This window comes from Lineus longissimus, chromosome 18 (genome assembly GCF_910592395.1).
Source record: "Lineus longissimus chromosome 18, tnLinLong1.2, whole genome shotgun sequence".
Taxonomy (NCBI): domain Eukaryota; kingdom Metazoa; phylum Nemertea; class Pilidiophora; order Heteronemertea; family Lineidae; genus Lineus; species Lineus longissimus.
In genome coordinates, this window is record NC_088325.1 from 174412 (window position 1) to 199313 (window position 24902).

At 42.6% G+C, this 24902-nt stretch overlaps 2 long non-coding RNA genes across 2 annotated transcripts; both read right to left on the reverse strand.

The window, feature by feature from the left end:
• Positions 1-125: 125 nt before the first annotated feature.
• On the reverse strand, positions 126-5727 carry LOC135502060 (uncharacterized). Its single transcript, XR_010449733.1, has 2 exons — positions 5394-5727; positions 126-736 (listed from the first exon to the last, which is right to left on the reverse strand). It is a non-coding gene; the product is annotated as an uncharacterized LOC135502060 (long non-coding RNA).
• Positions 5728-7951: 2224 nt separating this feature from the next.
• On the reverse strand, positions 7952-24553 carry LOC135502059 (uncharacterized). Its single transcript, XR_010449732.1, has 3 exons — positions 24432-24553; positions 13212-13487; positions 7952-8562 (listed from the first exon to the last, which is right to left on the reverse strand). It is a non-coding gene; the product is annotated as an uncharacterized LOC135502059 (long non-coding RNA).
• Between the last annotated feature and the right edge of the window lie 349 nt (positions 24554-24902).

Genomic DNA, 24902 nt, shown 5'->3' on the forward strand with positions numbered 1-24902 from the left:
TGGTTGCATATCGTACAATAGACTGGCTTCCTATCGTAAACTGGCATCGTCCAAAGCGGAAGTCGCTTTTCATCGCCGCTGACACCAGAGGGCGAAACATAGATAAAACAAAACAAAACACCGGATAAGAATACATGATGATACAAATACCTCTATTTCCAGATACAAAGCTCATTTTCTCCTCTTACATTCAATATAAACTACATATCTATGAACACGGACTTATAGTCGTCCGTTCTGTCCTCCAAATATGAGTTTTGCAATGGAACCTCCCTTAGCGGACATCTCAATAAGCAGGACACCATCACTAAGAAGGACACCGATTTCAGCCAAGAATTGGTCAAATCCATTTCATCAAGACACAGGCACGTCCGTGCCAAGGTTATCCCTTATAGAGAGGTTCTACTCTTCTACTAAACAGCGTCTGTGCTGGTCACTCTATGGAAAAACTGGTGACTGAGACATGAGTAAAGCTCCGGAATGTCTATATATAGCCCTACTTCTCGCTTCGGCATCCGATACAAACTAGGTATTTAATATAACAGTCATCGCGACACGCCTTCGGGTCCTCCTTCCACGGACCGCAGTAACTGTCACACACGTCCTGGTCGTATCTACAATCGCTCCTAGCGCGCAGATTAACCGTCATGCACGCTTCCTCATCCATTTCCTGCGTCTCGCACGAGACGAGAATCGACGAGATTAGCAGGCAGACGACAAATGTCACGCGAAACATCTGAAAAACATCAAGTAAAACCAGTTCAAAATGCGATAATAATTTGTGGATGAAAAGACCTGGAATCTCACTATCTAATAGCCAGTGAGGTTTCCAAACAAAAGCGGAATATGATTACTCCATATGACGTCACAATCAAGATCAACTGGCGTAGTTTGTTGAGTAACACGACCCTATCTTTAAATACAGTAGTAATGTGGCTCACTGAAATAAGCGGAATACTCTTTCATCAAGTTTGAAACACCATCTCATGGTAAATTTGAGACACACAAAGACCAATGTCGTAAATCGAACGCACCAAACTCGTTGTCTAATTCCCCTGATGTAGTATTTAAAGACGAGATGGAAACTCCATTACCGTTACCGCCGCCCAGTGTAATAACGTAATTCAATCAGCGCAGAAGGCTGTCGAGGAGTTAGGAAACCTTCCACGGATATTATCAAATCGCTAATGCACCGCGGATCTTGGATGCAGAATGCGAGTGCCTTCTTTCTGGGGCTTAATTATAAAGAGATATGTGATATATGATTCAGGTGGCTACAAGGGTAATGTCGTCTCATCACCAGGCTTTCTAAGCGTTAGGTATGTTGGAGAGAATAAAGCTGCAAAAGGAATACACTCCCAATTCCAACCCCAAAACGGTAGTGCTACTTAAGATAAGATAATTGGATCAGAAGTTTGTTGAGATAATTCTTGCCTTGAACCAATTTTATCTCGTGACGAACTCCGGTTTTTCAGAACAAATCACCAGCGCCATCGCTCTTTTTCACCTAATAAAACTACCTGATCACCTCTGAGGCCTCCGAGGCAATCTGTTTGTATTTTGTCGCGGAAATTAGAACATAAAAAAGTAGTTCTGCGCGTTTTGATGGCGGGGAGGCATGAGGTGAATTTCTCGAGGAAATCACTTTTTTCTGCATCAGCCATGCTTTCAGATGGGCTTCAATACTCTCAGAGAGCTGAGGCAGCTGATCTGTTGCCATGGTTCGCTTAAAGAGACATTGTATCGCTAAAACCAGCGCTTTTTGTCGCTGCGACCTGCGATTATAATCGCTGCGATGCACGACAATACCAAGTTGTTGACATCTGCTAAATTTAAGAGTTTATATCATCAAAATAATTTCAAATTTGTTTCATGACAAACCTACAAGGTTGTTAGTTTTCACTACCTTTGCGGCTAAGATGAAGTCATCCGTTAAGTTTACCTTAAACAACGATAACAACGATAAACCTTGATACATTTCCTGTAGCAGCCATTTTAAAATCAAACATGGCTGACGTGCCCATGTTACCAATAGCAACCACCATATCCTCCAAACAATACAATGTAACTGATTAACGTTACCACCAGGTCACTACTTGGCAATTTAGAGAGACAATTGAATAATAGCTCGTTCTACGCCAGAAGCGGATAAACTAATAAGCGGACGCTTGCTGAGCCACTGTCCTTAACAAGCTCGGGGTCAGGCTCCGTGGCTGATTTACACGAATCTAAGTTAATAGAAGCAGGGCCATACCATGTCATGAAGAGAGACCAGATGAGACCATTCTCCTTGTCTCTAACGGGTCATAGACCACTCTGGAATGTACCGTGGTTAGTCATTAAAAATTTATAAAATGGGTTTTATTCTGTATGTCGTATCGTGAATATGAAAGCTCGGATTATATTCAACTGACAAGATAAACACAGTGTCTGGAATGCAGTACAGTGGAACGCCGGTCGGCAACCACCCCGGTATGACGACCAAGAATCGCCGGTCCCGAATGGTTTCCTCTCTAATTACCATAACAAGACCCTCCCGGAACCCAGACCACGACCACTGGATTGGGCGGTCCCAATGACCCAATTCACCCCTCTAACCCAACCAAAGGGCCAAATTGCCATGAAAAGACGAATGCTGTCATGATTTCTGTTAAGAAATTGATTGCGGCAAATTTTTCATGCTACAGATGAAAACATTTTCAAGTCCAAATATTTTTTTCACTTGTTTTTTTCTGCTCAAAATGAAGAATCATCATCAGCCCCAAATGATTTTGGCTTTAAAAATTTTTCAGATTTTGAACTAATAAATAGGTTAATCAATTTTTGCGAGATAGTCTAATCATACATTTTGTCCCCGGATTTTCAACTTCACTAACGCGACCACAACGGTAACGCGACCATTCAAACTCGGTCCCACGACTGAGTGGCCGTGTTACCGGGGTTCCACTGTATATGACAGCAAACTCGTCAATCTCCCAATGAAAGGGACCACTAAATTTGCTCCGTGGAGCGACATTTGCCCCGTAGAGCCAAGGTAAGCTAGTGCACGGTGCTAGTCTACCACTTTAATAACAACTGTCACGAATGACGAGTCTTGGAGAGTGCAAACTCATCGGTTACGTCGCGCTGTTTGACGTCGTTGCGGAATTGTAGTTGTTTGGTAACGCACATAAGGACAAAAAACTCTTTTAGGTCGACCATGTTTTTCTCTCTCTTAATACGATGGGTTAGTTGTTTGGATATAGTCTACAGACATCAGGATCTGTACATTAGACAAACAACACAACTCAGCGACCAGACCTTACCAATCAACTCCAATGTTGTCCATGAACGACAAGCTATCAACAGGAAGTCATCACGGCGATAGAGCAGCTCGTGTGAATTATTCCCGAAACCATTTAATTCCCGGCGGAATCCGATATCATCTCGGGTTCTCTCGTGATAGGTCATTAGACATTAACAGGATGGTTTTGATCAGGTTCTATGCATACCATAGCAGGTTGCGCCGAGGTGGAACGTGGGGAGCCTTTATCTTGATGTGACAGAAGGCCTCCGATTCAAACACCCGGCTACCTCTCTCTCGGCAAACATTCCTGCATCTTGCAAACTTCACCAGAAGTCTCACGCCAATATATTGCCAATAATTTCTCTCGTGCACTGTTTTTGCAAGTCGATCACCCGATTTACTCAAACAGAGGGCATGTGAGGTGTGCATTCACGTTTTGGAGTACAATTTTGCTTTTGGAGCTTGTTGCATATTGTTTAGTCCAGACACTTTGCAACACCTTTCGAAAGCATTTATTCGCCGCATATTCAAAACAAGGCACGTTCCGTACACATTCTTTTGTGCCTCGAGGAATTGCCGTTCAAAAACAATGCGGGGAAAAGAAAGTATTGGCAGAAATGTAGCTCCATCAATCAAACATGTCATCTACCTCAAGCTTTCTCTTGCCCATCAGTACTACGGCCATGTCAGCTGAGCGTGACCTCGAACTCTATCGCTGTCTACTTGATATCGACCTCAGTTTATTGTTGCAGTCAGGCGAACCAGTCTAGACCTCATCAAGAAACGATCTCATGCGATTGCACAAATGAACCATAAAATCATTATCAGCTGCATGCGTGTAGCCCCTCACCAGCTAAGGCGGCTGATTTGTTTACTGCCCTTGCGATGAGAAGTGGGTGTTTACCAGCCAAGCCCAAGATCGGGTCAAACTTAGACTAATAGATCTAGCGAATCTGATAATGACTCTCCAAGGACAGATCTACAATCAAATGGTGTAAATGCACGAGACGAGACGGCTGGTTTTCGCAGACGGAGAGTTGGACGACCGGGGCACAATCTCTCCAATGACAGGTGGAGGTTGTAACTCATCGTAACCAAAGGGACACTTGTTGTGTTACAGACAGGAAGAGTCCATTATTTACGTTATTTGTTATGTAGGGGTGGCACATGCACATTCTAGATAACAAAGAAGTTGGTCAATGGACTCGTCTATCCTTTAACATAACAATACAGTTGTCCTCTCTAAACTGAGTCAAGACAGAAGACGGATATCGCCGAGTTCGATATTGATATCAGGTTGCTGTGATGACCGAGTCTCGTCGCAGGTACCTACGAAAACCAGGCCCCAAACCAGCGATTATGGTCGCATGCGATTTAGATCGCAGGTAGCTGCTTTACCCGCAGATGAGAGATCTTTTTGTCACACATAACAGCGATTATCATTACAGGTAGCAGCAAATCGCTCGTCAACGTGGCGCTTTAATGATCATTTAAGTACAAATTTCAATCATTTCCAGTTTCACCTGTAATTTATTTAATTTAAAGATGTATGAAGATTCCCCATTAGCACCGCTGCATTAATGGCAGCCTTAACTCAGGTCGTTAAAGGATGGAAATCGTTGTCGACGTTTTCGAAATCGACGGTAAATTTGCGAGAGGAGGGTTTGTCGCTTTCTATTGAGAAATATTGACTATAGATCTTGCATGGGGAGGGAGAGGGTGTGGGGGGGGGGGGGCATTGTAACAAGCAAGGGTACAATTGGATGATAAAAAACCCTGAGAAGTCAAGATGCAAGACTCTCAAAGACTCTCAAATGAAGAAACATCTTCAGCCTCCAAAAAATTTTGGCTTTGAAAATTTTTCAGAATTTTGAGCTTATGAAAAAAAAATCATTTCTGAAGGATGAAAATATTTTTAAGTCCAAATGTTTTTTTCACTTGTTTTTTTTCTGCTCAAAATGAAGAAACATCATCAGCCCCCAAAATTTTTTGGTTTTGAAAATTTTTCAGAATTTTCTTCTGAAACGATTGGATATCTTTATATGTATAAATCAGCATATTTTATTGAGACACGTTGTCCCAGATGAAAGGCTCAATTAGTACTCACCATTAGTGATTCACAGGACTAATCAATATGTCCCTTTATTCCTGTGAGATTGACGTAAACCGAGGAACCAGATTCGATAAGTCAACAATAATTGTGGGTTTTCGTGCTTCGAATCCTGATGATGCATCAATCAGTTCTCAACGGAATCACTGATCCAATCCCACGAAAGTCAAAGGCGGTGTTCTCCGCTTGCAGCGACAATCACATTATTTGAAAGTCAAAGAGGATGTGGTATTCTTATGAATGGAAATGGTAGCTTGTATTCAAGTTGCGTAGCTGAAAAAGCAGAACAAGACAGTGAGAGAATACCGAATCGAGTCTGTGCCATATCAGAGTTGAAAGACTCTTGATATATGCAGCCAAACACGCACCTATATTCAGGTCTGTCAACTGTCATTTCATCCGCCTCTTTTCTGTACGTTGTTGGGGTTCTGCCAATGAATCGTCCCCACTTACAAAAGAAGTCAATTGCGATCGACGGAATGGTCCAATTGCAAGCCAATATCTTGGCTCATATACCAACACCTGACTAATGCTAGCAACCGAACGTGATGTATAACGAATATAAGTCAGTTAAAAATAAAACTGCATATATTGGAGAATCGAGATATTTCAGAGAATCAACTTCGGGAAAGGTAATTGGTACAATAGTCTCTTCGTGAATGTTTTACCCGCATCGTTTTGGGCTCTAGAGCACGAAGTTTAGTTTTTATTCCTAACAATGATGCACTGGCCATCGTAAGTGGTCCATTAATCTTCTGCTCAAGGATTTAATGAGTCTCCAAACAAATATTTTTTCTCTCAAACTGCTAGATTCTAAGAGGAGTAAATGAGAAAATTGTCGACAAAATCCTATTTGCGGTGAAAGTGGCCGTCTAGTTTGTTGCAAATTATCAAATGATTGTTTGCCAAAGGCTGGTAAACGATATGATTGAATGATTGCGCCCAATCAGATCATACCTCGGCCTGACAATAAAATCCGTTTTCTCAGTGTGGTTGTTGTGAAAAACTCCCCGATGAGGAGGTCATGTTAACAAGTCAAACACGGACGAAGACGTTATGCTGCCACCAGCGGAGTGCACAGCAGTCAATGCCAATAGAGTCACCTGCTGAACGAATTCCGCCGTACATCTGGTAAAAAAGGAGCAGCAATTCCCCAAAGCTGTCGAAAATGGTATCATGAATATAGTTATGAAATTATCATGATTGATAGGGTAGAGGCAGTCTCTGAGGACGGCAAGGGAAACCCGGGGTGTAATCAATCATGGTTTTGAGTGCATTGTAGTACTGAGCAGTGTACATGGGCATGCTTGATCGCGCTGGTGTGTTTTCGACAGGGTGAAACATGCAAGTAAGGTGTGACTAAGGAAGTATCCATGCTTACTCGTAAGAAAACAAGAGTCTGCACTGAATGTTTAAATCAGCTATTTTTCAAGGCTCAAAAATGGCGTTTTTGATTATTTGAGGGTTAAGAAGATGAAATAGTGCCATAAACAAGGTCGTGTTTTGAGATCATGTCTTCCCACTAAAGTCGCATCTGAAGGTAACCCGTCAAACAAGTTGAAAGAGGCTATTCCTCTTTCTGTACAGAGCTGGTAAAAATATGTTTTGTTAACATATCGTGATGGAGGGTAAGGGTTCAGTCTCAGAGGTCGGCCACGCATGCATACCGATCCATCGTCGTTGTGCGTATATCCATTCATCAAAGGAAAGGAGGAGAACTTAGGACTGATATCCACCGCCGATAAGTCGGCATGCCGTGCTTGGGGACTGGGTACAGATTCGATTAATGTATCGCCAGACCTGGGCAAATCGAGAGCTCCACCGGGTTGTCATGCGTCGCAGTATGAAATCGGCTTGATGTGCCAAGAAACATATCTCCACTATGTGTAGTGGTGGCATCATTCCTACTAGTCCAGGCTAGGGGGAAATTCCCTTTAGCTCAGTCGGTAGAGTGATGGCCTTATAAGCGAGAGGTCCCGGGTTCAATCCCCGGTTGGACCTTGATGTTTTTCCTCTGTTACATATGCAACAACATAACCATTTCACGCGTACTAAGTAAGGTAGGATGGGGTATTTGTAGCCCCTGCATTGTTTTATGCATGGGGTATCAATCAATATCATAGGCAGGGGCTACAGTTAAACCGGGGCTACAAATACCCCATTCTACCCTATAGTTATTATTATTGGAATGACAATTTGTTTTTAGTTGACGTAACCAGTTGTGTCATAGATTATTTTTGCATACACTTGAAGATGTATATAAAAGTAACTGTAAAAGATGTATTAAAATATATTTATTCCGATGGTATTGATGATAATATTATGACGCCGAGACTTTGTTTACTTTGTTCTGTCTCCTCGCACGGGACTGAGATCACATAACCCGCCGTTCCTCATATCGGCTTGAAATGTGGCAATGAGAAAATAGACTGGTTGCATATCGTACAATAGACTGGCTTCCTATCGTAAACTGGCATCGTCCAAAGCGGAAGTCGCTTTTCATCGCCGCTGACACCAGAGGGCGAAACATAGATAAAACAAAACAAAACACCGGATAAGAATACATGATGATACAAATACCTCTATTTCCAGATACAAAGCTCATTTTCTCCTCTTACATTCAATATAAACTACATATCTATGAACACGGACTTATAGTCGTCCGTTCTGTCCTCCAAATATGAGTTTTGCAATGGAACCTCCCTTAGCGGACATCTCAATAAGCAGGACACCATCACTAAGAAGGACACCGATTTCAGCCAAGAATTGGTCAAATCCATTTCATCAAGACACAGGCACGTCCGTGCCAAGGTTATCCCTTATAGAGAGGTTCTACTCTTCTACTAAACAGCGTCTGTGCTGGTCACTCTATGGAAAAACTGGTGACTGAGACATGAGTAAAGCTCCGGAATGTCTATATATAGCCCTACTTCTCGCTTCGGCATCCGATACAAACTAGGTATTTAATATAACAGTCATCGCGACACGCCTTCGGGTCCTCCTTCCACGGACCGCAGTAACTGTCACACACGTCCTGGTCGTATCTACAATCGCTCCTAGCGCGCAGATTAACCGTCATGCACGCTTCCTCATCCATTTCCTGCGTCTCGCACGAGACGAGAATCGACGAGATTAGCAGGCAGACGACAAATGTCACGCGAAACATCTGAAAAACATCAAGTAAAACCAGTTCAAAATGCGATAATAATTTGTGGATGAAAAGACCTGGAATCTCACTATCTAATAGCCAGTGAGGTTTCCAAACAAAAGCGGAATATGATTACTCCATATGACGTCACAATCAAGATCAACTGGCGTAGTTTGTTGAGTAACACGACCCTATCTTTAAATACAGTAGTAATGTGGCTCACTGAAATAAGCGGAATACTCTTTCATCAAGTTTGAAACACCATCTCATGGTAAATTTGAGACACACAAAGACCAATGTCGTAAATCGAACGCACCAAACTCGTTGTCTAATTCCCCTGATGTAGTATTTAAAGACGAGATGGAAACTCCATTACCGTTACCGCCGCCCAGTGTAATAACGTAATTCAATCAGCGCAGAAGGCTGTCGAGGAGTTAGGAAACCTTCCACGGATATTATCAAATCGCTAATGCACCGCGGATCTTGGATGCAGAATGCGAGTGCCTTCTTTCTGGGGCTTAATTATAAAGAGATATGTGATATATGATTCAGGTGGCTACAAGGGTAATGTCGTCTCATCACCAGGCTTTCTAAGCGTTAGGTATGTTGGAGAGAATAAAGCTGCAAAAGGAATACACTCCCAATTCCAACCCCAAAACGGTAGTGCTACTTAAGATAAGATAATTGGATCAGAAGTTTGTTGAGATAATTCTTGCCTTGAACCAATTTTATCTCGTGACGAACTCCGGTTTTTCAGAACAAATCACCAGCGCCATCGCTCTTTTTCACCTAATAAAACTACCTGATCACCTCTGAGGCCTCCGAGGCAATCTGTTTGTATTTTGTCGCGGAAATTAGAACATAAAAAAGTAGTTCTGCGCGTTTTGATGGCGGGGAGGCATGAGGTGAATTTCTCGAGGAAATCACTTTTTTCTGCATCAGCCATGCTTTCAGATGGGCTTCAATACTCTCAGAGAGCTGAGGCAGCTGATCTGTTGCCATGGTTCGCTTAAAGAGACATTGTATCGCTAAAACCAGCGCTTTTTGTCGCTGCGACCTGCGATTATAATCGCTGCGATGCACGACAATACCAAGTTGTTGACATCTGCTAAATTTAAGAGTTTATATCATCAAAATAATTTCAAATTTGTTTCATGACAAACCTACAAGGTTGTTAGTTTTCACTACCTTTGCGGCTAAGATGAAGTCATCCGTTAAGTTTACCTTAAACAACGATAACAACGATAAACCTTGATACATTTCCTGTAGCAGCCATTTTAAAATCAAACATGGCTGACGTGCCCATGTTACCAATAGCAACCACCATATCCTCCAAACAATACAATGTAACTGATTAACGTTACCACCAGGTCACTACTTGGCAATTTAGAGAGACAATTGAATAATAGCTCGTTCTACGCCAGAAGCGGATAAACTAATAAGCGGACGCTTGCTGAGCCACTGTCCTTAACAAGCTCGGGGTCAGGCTCCGTGGCTGATTTACACGAATCTAAGTTAATAGAAGCAGGGCCATACCATGTCATGAAGAGAGACCAGATGAGACCATTCTCCTTGTCTCTAACGGGTCATAGACCACTCTGGAATGTACCGTGGTTAGTCATTAAAAATTTATAAAATGGGTTTTATTCTGTATGTCGTATCGTGAATATGAAAGCTCGGATTATATTCAACTGACAAGATAAACACAGTGTCTGGAATGCAGTACAGTGGAACGCCGGTCGGCAACCACCCCGGTATGACGACCAAGAATCGCCGGTCCCGAATGGTTTCCTCTCTAATTACCATAACAAGACCCTCCCGGAACCCAGACCACGACCACTGGATTGGGCGGTCCCAATGACCCAATTCACCCCTCTAACCCAACCAAAGGGCCAAATTGCCATGAAAAGACGAATGCTGTCATGATTTCTGTTAAGAAATTGATTGCGGCAAATTTTTCATGCTACAGATGAAAACATTTTCAAGTCCAAATATTTTTTTCACTTGTTTTTTTCTGCTCAAAATGAAGAATCATCATCAGCCCCAAATGATTTTGGCTTTAAAAATTTTTCAGATTTTGAACTAATAAATAGGTTAATCAATTTTTGCGAGATAGTCTAATCATACATTTTGTCCCCGGATTTTCAACTTCACTAACGCGACCACAACGGTAACGCGACCATTCAAACTCGGTCCCACGACTGAGTGGCCGTGTTACCGGGGTTCCACTGTATATGACAGCAAACTCGTCAATCTCCCAATGAAAGGGACCACTAAATTTGCTCCGTGGAGCGACATTTGCCCCGTAGAGCCAAGGTAAGCTAGTGCACGGTGCTAGTCTACCACTTTAATAACAACTGTCACGAATGACGAGTCTTGGAGAGTGCAAACTCATCGGTTACGTCGCGCTGTTTGACGTCGTTGCGGAATTGTAGTTGTTTGGTAACGCACATAAGGACAAAAAACTCTTTTAGGTCGACCATGTTTTTCTCTCTCTTAATACGATGGGTTAGTTGTTTGGATATAGTCTACAGACATCAGGATCAGTACATTAGACAAACAACACAACTCAGCGACCAGACCTTACCAATCAACTCCAATGTTGTCCATGAACGACAAGCTATCAACAGGAAGTCATCACGGCGATAGAGCAGCTCGTGTGAATTATTCCCGAAACCATTTAATTCCCGGCGGAATCCGATATCATCTCGGGTTCTCTCGTGATAGGTCATTAGACATTAACAGGATGGTTTTGATCAGGTTCTATGCATACCATAGCAGGTTGCGCCGAGGTGGAACGTGGGGAGCCTTTATCTTGATGTGACAGAAGGCCTCCGATTCAAACACCCGGCTACCTCTCTCTCGGCAAACATTCCTGCACCTTGCAAACTTCACCAGAAGTCTCACGCCAATATATTGCCAATAATTTCTCTCGTGCACTGTTTTTGCAAGTCGATCACCCGATTTACTCAAACAGAGGGCATGTGAGGTGTGCATTCACGTTTTGGAGTACAATTTTGCTTTTGGAGCTTGTTGCATATTGTTTAGTCCAGACACTTTGCAACACCTTTCGAAAGCATTTATTCGCCGCATATTCAAAACAAGGCACGTTCCGTACACATTCTTTTGTGCCTCGAGGAATTGCCGTTCAAAAACAATGCGGGGAAAAGAAAGTACAGTATTGGCAGAAATGTAGCTCCATCAATCATAAATGTCATCCACCTCAAGCTTTCTCTTGCCCATTAGTACTACGGCCATGTCAGCTGAGCGTGACCTCGAACTCTATCGCTGTCTACTTGATATCGACCTCAGTTTATTGTTGCAGTCAGGCGAACCAGTCTAGACCTCATCAAGAAACGATCACATGCGATTGCACAAATGAACCATAAAATCATTATCAGCTGCATGCGTGTAGCCCCTCACCAGCTAAGGCGGCTGATTGTTTACTGCCCTTGCGATGAGAAGTGGGTGTTTACCAGCCAAGCCCAAGATCGGGTCAAACTTAGACTAATAGATCTAGCGAATCTGATAATGACTCTCCAAGGACAGATCTACAATCAAATGGTGTAAATGCACGAGACGAGACGGCTGGTTTTCGCAGACGGAGAGTTGGACGACCGGGGCACAATCTCTCCAATGACAGGTGGAGGTTGTAACTCATCGTAACCAAAGGGACACTTGTTGTGTTACAGACAGGAAGAGTCCATTATTTACGTTATTTGTTATGTAGGGGTGGCACATGCACATTCTAGATAACAAAGAAGTTGGTCAATGGACTCGTCTATCCTGTAACATAACAATACAGTTGTCCTCTCTAAACTGAGCCAAGACAGAAGACGGATATCGCCGAGTTCGATATTGATATCAGGTTGCTGTGATGACCGAGTCTCGTCGCAGGTACCTGCGAAAACCAGGCCCCAAACCAGCGATTATGGTCGCATGCGATTTAGATCGCAGGTAGCTGCTTTACCCGCAGATGAGAGATCTTTTTGTCACACATAACAGCGATTATCATTACAGGTAGCAGCAAATCGCTCGTCAACGTGGCGCTTTAATGATCGTTTAAGTACAAATTTCAATCATTTCCAGTTTCACCTGTAATTTATTTAATTTAAAGATGTATGAAGATTCCCCATTAGCACCGCTGCATTAATGGCAGCCTTAACTGAGGTCGTTAAAGGATGGAAATCGTTGTCGACGTTTTCGAAATCGACGGTAAATTTGCGAGAGGAGGGTTTGTCGCTTTCTATTGAGAAATATTGACTATAGATCTTGCATGGGGAGGGAGAGGGTGGGGACATTGTAACAAGCAAGGGTACAATTGGATGATAAAAAACCCCGAGAAGTCAAGATGCATGCAAGACTCTCAAAGACTCTCAAATGAAGAAACATCATCAGCTTCCAAAAAATGTTGGCTTTGAAAATTTTTCAGAATTTTGAACTTATGAAAAATATTTCTGAAGGATGAAAATATTTTTAAGTCCAAATGTTTTTTTCACTTGTTTTTTTTCTGCTTAGAATGAAGAAACATCATCAGTCCCCAAATTTTTTGGTTTTGAAAATTTTTCAGAATTTTCTCCTGAAACGATTGGATATCTTTATATATATAAATCAGCACATTTTATTGAGACACGTTGTCACAGATGAAAGGCTCAATTAGTACTCACCATTAGTGATTCACAGGACTAATCAATATGTCCCTTTATTCCTGTGAGATTGACGTAAACCGAGGAACCAGATTCGATAAGTCAACAATAATTGTGGGTTTTCGTGCTTCGAATCCTGATGATGCATCAATCAGTTCTCAACGGAATCACTGATCCAATCCTACGAAAGTCAAAGGCGGTGTTCTCCGCTTGCAGCGACAATCACATTATTTCAAAGTCAAAGTGGATGTGGTATTCTTATGAATGGAAATGGTAGCTTGTATTCAAGTTGCGTAGCTGAAAAAGCAGAACAAGACAGTGAGAGAATACCGAATCGAGTCTGTGCCATATCAGAGTTGAAAGACTCTTGATATATGCAGCCAAACACGCACCTATATTCAGGTCTGTCAACTGTCATTTCATCCGCCTCTTTTCTGTACGTTGTTGGGGTTCTGCCAATGAATCGTCCCCACTTACAAAAGAAGTCAATTGCGATCGACGGAATGGTCCAATTGCAAGCCAATATCTTGGCTCATATACCAACACCTGACTAATGCTAGCAACCGAACGTGATGTATAACGAATATAAGTCAGTTAAAAATAAAACTGCATATATTGGAGAATCGAGATATTTCAGAGAATCAACTTCGGGAAAGGTAATTGGCACAATAGTCTCTTCGTGAATGTTTTACCCGCATCGTTTTGGGCTCTAGAGCACGAAGTGTAGTTTTTATTCCTAACAATGATGCACTGGCCATCGTAAGTGGTCCATTAATCTTCTGCTCAAGGATTTAATGAGTCTCCAAACAAATATTTTTTCTCTCAAACTGCTAAATTCTAAGAGGAGTAAATGAGAAAATTGTCGACAAAATCCTATTTGCGGTGAAAGTGGCCGTCTAGTTGGTTGCAAATTATCAAATGATTGTTTGCCAAAGGCTGGTAAACGATATGATTGAATGATTGCGCCCAATCAGATCATACCTCGGCCTGACAATAAAATCCGTTTTCTCAGTGTGGTTGTTGTGAAAAACTCCCCGATGAGGAGGTCATGTTAACAAGTCAAACACGGACGAAGACGTTTTGCTGCCACCAGCGGAGTGCACAGCAGTCAATGCCAATAGAGTCACCTGCTGAACGAATTCCGCCGTACATCTGGTAAAAAAGGAGCAGCAATTCCCCAAAGCTGTCGAAAATGGTATCATGAATATAGTTATGAAATTATCATGATTGATAGGGTAGAGGCAGTCTCTGAGGACGGCAAGGGAAACCCGGGGTGTAATCAATCATGGTTTTGAGTGCATTGTAGTACTGAGCAGTGTAAATGGGCATGCTTGATCGCGCTGGTGTGTTTTCGACAGGATGAAACATGCAAGTAAGGTGTGACTAAGGAAGTATCCATGCTAACTCGTAAGAAAACAAGAGTCTGCACTGAATGTTTAAGTCAGCTATTTTTCAAGGCTCAAAAATGGCGTTTTTGATTATTTGAGGGTTAAGAAGATGAAATAGTGCCATAAACAAGGTCGTGTTTTGAGATCATGTCTTCCCACTAAAGTCGCATCTGAAGGTAACCCGTCAAACAAGTTGAAAGAGGCAATTCCTCTTTCTGTACAAAGCTGGTAAAAATATGTTTTGTTAACATATCGTGATGGAGGGTAAGGGTTTAGTCTCAGAGGTCGGCCATGCATGCATGCCGATCCATCGTCGTTGTGCGTATATCCATTCATCAAAGGAAAGGAGGAGAACTTAGGACTGATATCCACCGCCGATATATAAGTCGGCATGCAATGCTTGGGGACTGGGTCCAGATTCGATTAATGTATCGCCAGACCTGAGCATGCCACAGGAGGCATGATCAAAGTATCAAACCTTTGCTATCCTAAACCGACAAGAGCAAGCACACGTAATGTGTGGAATGTGGCTCGTATGTTGAATTATTTTAGACACTGCCAATTAGCGCGAAGCCATAAAGAAGCGCTGCGGAACCAACTTATGCGAGGTAACGAAAGTGTAGCAAGCAAATCTATCCGGAGGGTAATTTGAGGTGGATATGAGACAATGCGAACGCCCAGAGAAAGTGGGTCTCGATTCAGAATGAAAACAATCGCGGAGACTCAGATCGTAAGACGAGAGTAAAATACGAATCGCCATTGCAGTCTGGTAAATTCTACTAGCTGGAATCTAATGGGGAACGCTGTGGAAACAATGAATGATATGGAAAGGAATTCTGGCAAGCAAATTGCATCCGGAGGGTAATAAAAAAGATTGGCGCGGATATGAGACAATGGGACCAACCGGGGAGAGTAGGTTTCGATGCGGATGGAATACAACAATTCAATTTTAAGAGTGGAAGTCTCGATCACAAATTGCAATTACAACCATGCAAATGACAGAGCTAATTAAAGTTGGAACCAATTTAAGTGTTTGGAACATCTTATCTGCGGCAGTCAAAAGCCCCGAGGGAACCCGATGATGGTAATAATGATAATGAGAAATTTGCAGCCATTATAATTGCCACATAAAAAAATTCAAATTCAGATGAAAACATCTTAGGCAAACTTCAGCAATGAATGTTGGTGAAGTAACGCTTTTCAGCTTGGTCTGGTCACGGACGTTTATTCAAAGTGTGACTCGCCTTCAAAGGGACAACTTGGGCGTGGGATTTAACAGCCAGGATGAGTAATACCCCTGCTTGACATCATGTGTCGCCACTTCTTTTATCACATCAATGCTGATCTCTAGTGCTGAATTTCACCAGTGATGCGAGGCAGTTGGACATGGCTTGTGAATTTCAAACAGGCCAAATGTTACAGCCCTTTCTGGTGCATTGTTTGTTGAAGTTCAATGATTTTTCAATGATCCTGTTTGGAGAAGTTACGGTCCTGCCGGAAGCCATCTTTGTATGAAAAACCAACATATCTCATGCCTTTGTTGGTCCTTTAACTGCCTATTATGGCAAGATCGCCCCAGTACCTTACGCTACAGACTAAACTAAACTAAACCAAACATTCGAGACCTGACAAAGAGCCTATCAATGTTATTTACACACACTCTAATACACATAATTCATATTTACATCCAAATTAACTACATAAAAAGTCTATAAATTATATAAAGTTCTAGGTCGATGTGATAGTGACAATTTGCTGCATTATGCAAATATAGGAAAAGTTTATTGCCGAGATTCATGACAATAGGCAAGTATGTTGGCAAGATTTATGAAGAACTACGAAGGCCGATGTATGTAAATTCATTTTCTCGACATATTTTTCCAAAAAGATTCTCCTTTCCTCACGGTCCTGCAGGAAGCCGTCTTCGTATCAAAAAACCAACGCATCTCACTCCCCTGCTTGATTGTCCCCTAAGAATATCGCGAAAGACTGCAGCCCTGATTGGTATCAACAAGTGAAGAGATGAATCTTCTGATTTTTAGGTTCAACAACCTCTGGTGAACAACCATGGTCTCACGTATGCAAGACGTCCATCGGTCATACACGGTTGCGATGGCAACAAATCAACTGATTTAGAGATAAATCGGCGTGCTCTGACCATAACGATGACTACGACGATGATGATGATGTCGATGACGACATTTTAGCTTTTTGGGGCACTTCCTATACATTCGGTGGTTTGATTTCACTATAAGCAGCTTTGAAAAATTGCCATCATTTCCCAATTTTTTTCGGTCACCTTTTATAACAGGTAAAGTCTGTGTTTTTCACCAAACACCCACTATCGATTTCCGATCAGTAGGGGAATCATACAATGATATGAATAAATCATTGCATTGATCTGCAGCGAACTATTGTTGTTTTATCTATTAAGCTTTTATTGCTTTCATTGAAATTTCAGTTTAAACGACAACATCTCGGGTATCATCCAGGTACATGTAGCAATGGCTTGAATCAGGCAGCCGATCAGAGGTTAAGTCAGGGAATGTCCCGAGTCATGTGTCCACGTGAGTGATTGGTATTTACCCAGGGAACCAATGGAATCGGATCGGGGTCGAGCACACCGACCTGGCCCGATCCACTACAGCAGATCAGGGCCAAGTTCAATGGGCTAGAGGTCGAGGCTGCCTGGGGCCACAGGCCACGACGAGTCACAACCGCGGAAATTCCGGATCACACATCGTAACCTTGTTGATACCTCTGCATTTTTATAGCACTACTCGTGCTAACATAGCGACTGTGGCTTGAACCATTCCGAATCATCAGTGAGAAGACTGTTAATGGGTGACATCTAACATAACCGTCACTTTCTTGTTTCATCATCATCATGAAGGTTTACTACCGTTTTCCGGCCTTTCACCGCTAAACTTAGAAAATAGAAATAGTGCGCGCGAAATCATGGAGGTGGTAATAATTTGTGAGTTAGGGTAGAATGGCTTCCCTTAAAACTGTGATTTTAGGCCCAACATTCGACTATAAGATTATACGTCACTTGGGCATGATAAAGTTTAATCTTCAATGATACATCGTAGCTTCACCGCGAATCAGTAAACCGAGGGGGACTCGCACTACACGTGTAGATTTGTAATCGATCGCCTCACAGATGGCAGCACCTCGAAAAGAGATGATCTGTCATGTCTGCCATGTTTTCATGACGTCACTTGCACGCGCAGAAGCAATGCAGACATCACGTGATCATAACAAATGCTCTACGCCAATCTGCGGCCAACTACGGCGGTTACCAATGGCTATGGCTGTATAATACGGGATAGGGTATGGAATACGGGTTTTGTACTCGCACTATGAAGTGGGAGCTTCTGCACTTGGAGACCAGATTATGACGTCCCGGGGTGGTGTCTTGACGTGGTGCCGTTATTTTAGGCTCTGCGTCAAACGCCAGTCGTCGGTGTCATTATTATTAAAACCAGCGATGGCGAGTATCAGGATGAGACGCGAGCAATTCATTCATACTCTAATGCAGTACTGGTTTGCATGTGAACACAGCGCCTCATTTTCACAGAAGCAGCCGGATTTCTTTCGCTTTAGAAATGAACGGTGATCGAGTTGTACGTGTTGTGTTGGAGCATTCCGTTTTTGTTCCCCATACATCGCAGTTCAAAGAACTTAGGCGGAGCCAAATGAATGGTCTTTTGTCTTTTAACAAAGCCCGCACGCACCTAGGCCTAAATTTCCATTGTTCTACAGCCTTATCAAAGGGTGACAAGGGCAAATATTTCAGGTTGGTCGAAAGGCCGAGACCGGTAAGTGCAAAATGTACGTAATGAGCGACCCGCCAGAACGGTGTGATTCCTTAGGCACTGGCCAATCTATTATCCATGCACCCAACTGCACTTTTTCTTAATTATAGTGACTGTTTATACACATCTGATGAGGAAAAAACAAGAATGAGCGGTTCATATACATTCGAGAGAATCGTGTTAGATATGGCCATAACACACCCAGACGACGGCACCAGAGATGTCATTTCACGCCTAGCATGTGCCATCTTATGCATCGAATCAAACTGTTGGACAATAAATGTCCGCATTGCCGATGAAAACGTAGCGTGCCAGTTTAGTAAGATGGAGGGAACTTGCATGGAAAAGGAGGAGGATGCAGTTTTTTGTCCTGGATTCTGCATGTACCAGAGGAAGGTATACTTCTCTCAGTTTATCCTTTGCATGAACCAAACGTTTTGTTGACTTCTTCTCCACCCCTCCCTGACTTCGCACGGAATAGTACAGAGGCGAAACTCAAAATAAGCTGGATAAGTTTTTTAAATCATTTCATCTTAGAGACAAGCATCCTCCTCATGCAGGTAGGGAATGATAATTAGAATATCAGTTCGATAGGAATTGGTTCTGGACCGGGTAATAACGCCCTAAAAGACATTTTATACGTTGGGCAGAATCTTGTTAAGTTTTGATCAAGAGCTACAGGTTTCAAATGTTTCATGGGCCCCGCAACTCAGTGAGTGCATAACCCGCTAAAGATCTTGTCCGGATCGATAAAACTCCCCCATTTTTATAAGAATTTCTTTGATTTCCCTTAATGAAAGAGCCTGACGAGTATTACCTTTAAACTCCACACACGGGTACCACTGCGTCCCCCAATACTGGTCAAAGGTGACGCCTGGCATTTTGATAAAAGGTCCGGCCGGATTATCATGTTACAACTACCAACCGCCACGCCATATTATACTGTACTGGTTTATAAACTTAACGGCAAATCTTATAGTATTCAACACAAAACGACTTTCTATAAAACATTTTCAACGGCTAAAATATTTTCCGAAGCAAGCTTTAAGCACTTTGTCATGTTTTACATTAGCCAGAAACAGAACTACTTTTTATTCCTCTATGATCTTAGGCTAGGTATTTTCCCAGGACAAGTCGTTGTTCGCGGGACTTTTCCTTGCTTCGGGCGAGCTAATGCTGACGACATAGAGGTAAACACTGGGTTTTCAGATACAGTAGTCATATTCTGTATGGACCGGCGTCGTGTAAAAGGCATGATATATGACTCGGAAGAACATAACAAAACTGGAAGTCTTCACCTTATCCTTAAGAATGGCATTACTCTCCCATTAGTGACGAAACCAAGTAACATTTTCATCATCGGTGGAGATGTATACCATGACGCCTACAGGAATGGACCAAGGCGTGGTGGCTATTACGTATGCGTGTACCGAAAGAAAAACATGTATAAACCTGCTTTTTATCTGGTGAGGTCTATGGGAATTCGGATCCACAAATACCAGTTAATGTTTAACCCTCGGGATCGGTTCATCTTCTGGACTCGCTTCCCCGGACCCGTGACCATCGTGATGAAGGAAACGTGCCATTCGCGGCTAGGGCTGCTTAAAAAGGGATCTGGTAAAACGACATACACGGAACTGCGGGCAACAATCTATCCACGAAACAACGACAACTGCCCATATTACATGTTCGACCCGTCTGATGGGTCCCTTGTACATCTGATAGAACAAAAGAAAGCAGCCACATCCTCGCTTATTGCAGCTAAAATATACACGAGAAAAGAATGAGATGGGTTGATCGGGACTTACATGCTGTAGCTCGACTCAGTCACTTGTAATAGTTTTCATTATATTTTCTCGTGGCTCATGTATATATAGATAAACATTGCCGTACTGCAGATATCATGAAAGCAAATTCACCAAAAGGCATCATTTAAAGTATTTGTGCCTGAGTCTATGCAACATCATTGTCGAGAATTATACGGTATTCAGTGCGAATTCAGTGCCTGGTGTCAGATAGTCGAACTAGAAATACCCAAGGGATTGAGGAAAGAAATCCAGATGGACGGATAACGTCATCTTTTGCTATTTTATAGGTTTTTTCCGTTCTCAAATACCGCCCCGGTTCTATTCTTCTGTTCATGCCACCTATTGGGAGAAACAAAAATGACTTAGATGTCCGATTCCATCCAACTCGGTCACTGATCTTTGTAATTTATACAGACGCACCAGTACCATGGACACGATGCATTGTGTACAGGAGGTCTCAAAAAGATGACACCTACCGCATCCTTTACAACTTTTCTTATTATATTCCAATGAACTTCAACTCTCTTCAGAAACAACGCCAGTTCGACGGAACGCGTCAATTCATCTATTTTCTCGCAGCTCAATTTATAATAAATTATCCTCGGTCGCCGGGGGCGTCAGGTTTTGACAAAACTGTGGCGATGTGCGATTTTTCCGTGGGAAAGCTAACAGGACGTTTGAACATTCCATCCGGAGACAAATGTACCACTGGCAGGATAGAGTTGTACACGACAGACATGATCGCCTTCACCTCATTTTGCCTGTCGAAAAGTGATAAACAGAAGATGAGTGTGACCTTATACGCCGGCCTCTGGAGCAAACAGGAGGATGTGTTAGTCTGTGAATTGGTTCGCAACACCACAAAGGTTATTCGCATTGGGGAGAGAAATACTGGTTTTTTCCCCTTCACGCATGAATTTGACGCGGGTGTGGCAGTTTTAAACCCAATCTCTATAAAGTTTGTCATCTACCGGAACCTCCACAAAGGGCTCACGATAGAAAAGCTGTGCACATTTTCAGTGTCCAGATTTATCAGTCTGATTTACACAGTGAATCGTCACTCCGGAATCTTCCTAGCAAATGCACATTCATATTTTTTTATAAACGGCTTCAAAATAAATTGCTTTTCTGAAAGATCGCTGAAAATTGTTATGAAATGTAACACTGTTAAAAGATTTCCCATCGAAATACCCGGATTGACTCAGAATGATAGGAGTCAGTTCAAGGCGCATATGGTGGCCATTGATCAGCAGTGGAATGTACTGCAGATACACCGTCGCCAAGAATTGGAAAGCTTTTCATATATCGGTGTAAAATCGTACAGAAGAATATGAAAACCATCGGCAAAAGGGACATTATAAAAGAAGCTTCGAGAGGCTAGGTAGGTCAGATTAAGTTACACCATGTCGCCGATAGGTGTATCTGCTATCTCGCAGTACGTCGTTACACAAAGTAGCCAAAAGGTGTCTACTTAATCGGCACTATTTACCTTCGTACGAAGAATTCATTCATCACAAAGTCACTTTGCTGTCGGAGTGGCAACATCAGCGTCTGTCACCTCGGAGGTCCTGGGTTCGAAACCCGGTCGGTCACGGTACATTCATATGAAAGAGAAGGCGGCTCTCTTCGACAGCGTAGGTCTACCCTAGGGTCTCCGGATGACGCACTCAACTCTCAACTCAATTTCGAATCACTCAGTCAAACCAGAGCCAGTTCCACAGCTGTGCATGTCCTCTACAGACCTCCAGTTCGACCCCTAGCATCCACTTATAGCCCCCTTCTAATGACAACATTATCGTGATTGTACATGGCCACATTGTGATAGGAGACAACCTAAGCCGTACATTATCAACAGCGAATGTATTATTCATCGTCGCCAGGAAATTGGAAATTATTCATAAGTGGTGTTAAAAAAACTTCAGCTTAGCTTAACCCGTTGTAATATTTTTGGATGTTTTTGATTGTGAGTGATTCTCTCATTGTTTGTGAAAGATAGAATTGATACACTTTTCTGTGTGTCCCCATAATAAGTCTAGAGGGAGGTTTTTCATAACGACCGATCAATCACAACCGACAGCTTACTGACTACCCGCTTAATGGACCAATGGGAGCCAAGAAACGGGCAGTGGATGCTGAATAGGAAAGGTACGAGTCTCATATTCAGAATGGAAGCAACATCAAATCAACACAAGCTCTCCTGATTTCCTCAAAACAAAAGACGCAATTCATGAAGTGTTTTTCAGATAGATCTGGCCAAAGGTACTTGGCTCACCTCTTTATTTGACATCGTGAAAGAGTATTGGTTAGGTCTCATCTAGAGTTGTGTAACACCAGTGATCTGGTCACATTCCTAAGTTAAAGAGAGTACCTCAGGCCAGAACGATATAAATACAACTTTACAAAGAGGAGAAATGGTCGACTTACGGAATCACGGAATCACGGAACCAAGGAATCACGACATAACCACGAATACTGATATTATTTCTTCGTCAGCAGTAAACGGTCAATCCTCCGAAGCGAGGAGAGACGCACTCGCTCTCTGACGCGTTCAATATCACCTACACCTTCCAACACACCACAAGTCTCATGCTGCACCAATTTCATCTATAATGGATAGTAACCACATATCCTACGGCAGGGAAAATTCAACACTTATGCGGCTACATTGATGTGGAAAGTATATCTAGTAATGAACTGATTTTAGTAAGAGATCGAAGCGAGTTACGGTATCCGCACCCACTCTGACTGCGTTAGTTTAAGAACTCGACGATACAACTCATGCGCTACAATCTGAGCATTTTTGATCGGTACCCATTTATACACCTGGGTGGAGTAAGGCAAGTTTGACAAGGAAACATGCCTGAAGCCTCACGCAGACTGTGGGATTCGAACCAGGGACTTCTGCACCGCAACTGGTCCACAGCGGCTCCTACCTCCCAATAGGAGGCGATGATTTTCATTAGGGTGATTTCTCTCTTACAACAATGCAATACCCTGGCGACAGTCAATGCTACGTAGCGGCGGGAGTAGCCATGAAGATACCCTATTGCCCAGCCTGATGAAATCAAAAGAAGAAACAAGACGTGTTCTGAAAGAACACAGAAACGCGAGACAGAAGAGACAATGAAAAATCACGATCAGCATAATGTGCTGTTTGTACAATCCCTCCTTATTTGTACGAATGGCGCATTATGGTGGATAATAACCATGATAGGCAAAACTGAGCACTTACTTATCGGCGGAAGATACGCATTCAGCAAGGAACTGCTTCAATCTCCGATCGAAGTCGCGTCCTCCGTGAATACTCACTCCAGTAGCGTCTGATTTAGTAAGTACTGCCTCCCAATGAGCGTCTCACATCGCTAGCACCGTATACCGTGACAGCAATCACAGTCTGATTTGATATCGTGATACCAGTAAAACCCTTCCATTTGCAATCAAAGGCTTAGCGCGAGCGATGGCATTTTTATAGCTTTAGAATGAGACGCGGCACTCAACTTCCACTCAGCCTATCAACTTCCTCATGCCGATATGTTTCTCGATAGTGATTTTTCTTGTCGTGTGACAACTGTCGGTCTTTTGCTACACATTATTTCCTCCACATCGTCCTTGCAGTTAGTTTGTCCAATTGTGTGGTAATTCCATTAGATATTTGAACTTGATTTATTCAAAAACCTACCCTCGATGTTTAGGAAGAGAATATTTCGTGACGAGGTCGGCCGACAATGATACTACCTTACGGAAAATCAAAATATACCCGAGTGATTGTGCAAAACTATATAAAAGACTGTGCCAACGATGGCTGTGAAACATATTGTGAAAATTGAAGTGCAACATATACGGACTTTCTAACTGGCGTTTTAAGGTAAATGTAATCGGTCCGAAAATTGAAAATAGGATGACCATTAGCTGGTGAAGCTGAATTGAACAAAAACCACCTTGTCACTTGAATGTTGAATGAAATAGGGGAATCGTTAGCAACCAGCAAAGATTGACGGCTCCAGTCCTAATCGAAAAACCGCAATCATCAACCACAGCACGTCGTCCTACGATGGACAATATACCAATTACGCCCTATGGGAGGCGAATACTAAATTGATAAAATTGGAAAACCTACCCCTGTAGATACGAAACATAATTGGTATAAGAAATAGATTCAGTCTATCACAGATGTATAGCTACTGACCCTGTGAAACGAAACGAAATTGAATAATCGGAAAAACATACCACGCGCCGCCGGTAGAGACTGAAATTCCAATACCGAATCCGTTCCGTCTGAGCTCTATTTGTGACCAGCTTGTCTCGCTGCGCCGAGAGGAATGAGACGACTGCCACGAATTCCGTAGAAAATATGCCAACCAGAATAATGCAATGCATTCTGGATATCGTCTGCCTTGGAACCTCGTTCTCGTTTCTCTTTCTTTTCATTCGCTTTCCGTCTCGTTACGCGCTGGAATCATTAGGAACCACGTTCCATGATAATTGACGATGATATCTAAATAATTTGATTTCGACTTCGTCGATTATCGCGAGGGAGACACTTCTTGCTTTTAAGCCGTTATTTGTTGACACTTTCATCACAAGGAGTAGGTCCGGACGGAATGCTAATCAATTTACCATTGGCTGAATATAGTCGGAGCTGCGCCGGGCGAAATGCTAACCAATTTATCATTGAGCAATTATCTGTGTCCCTATAGT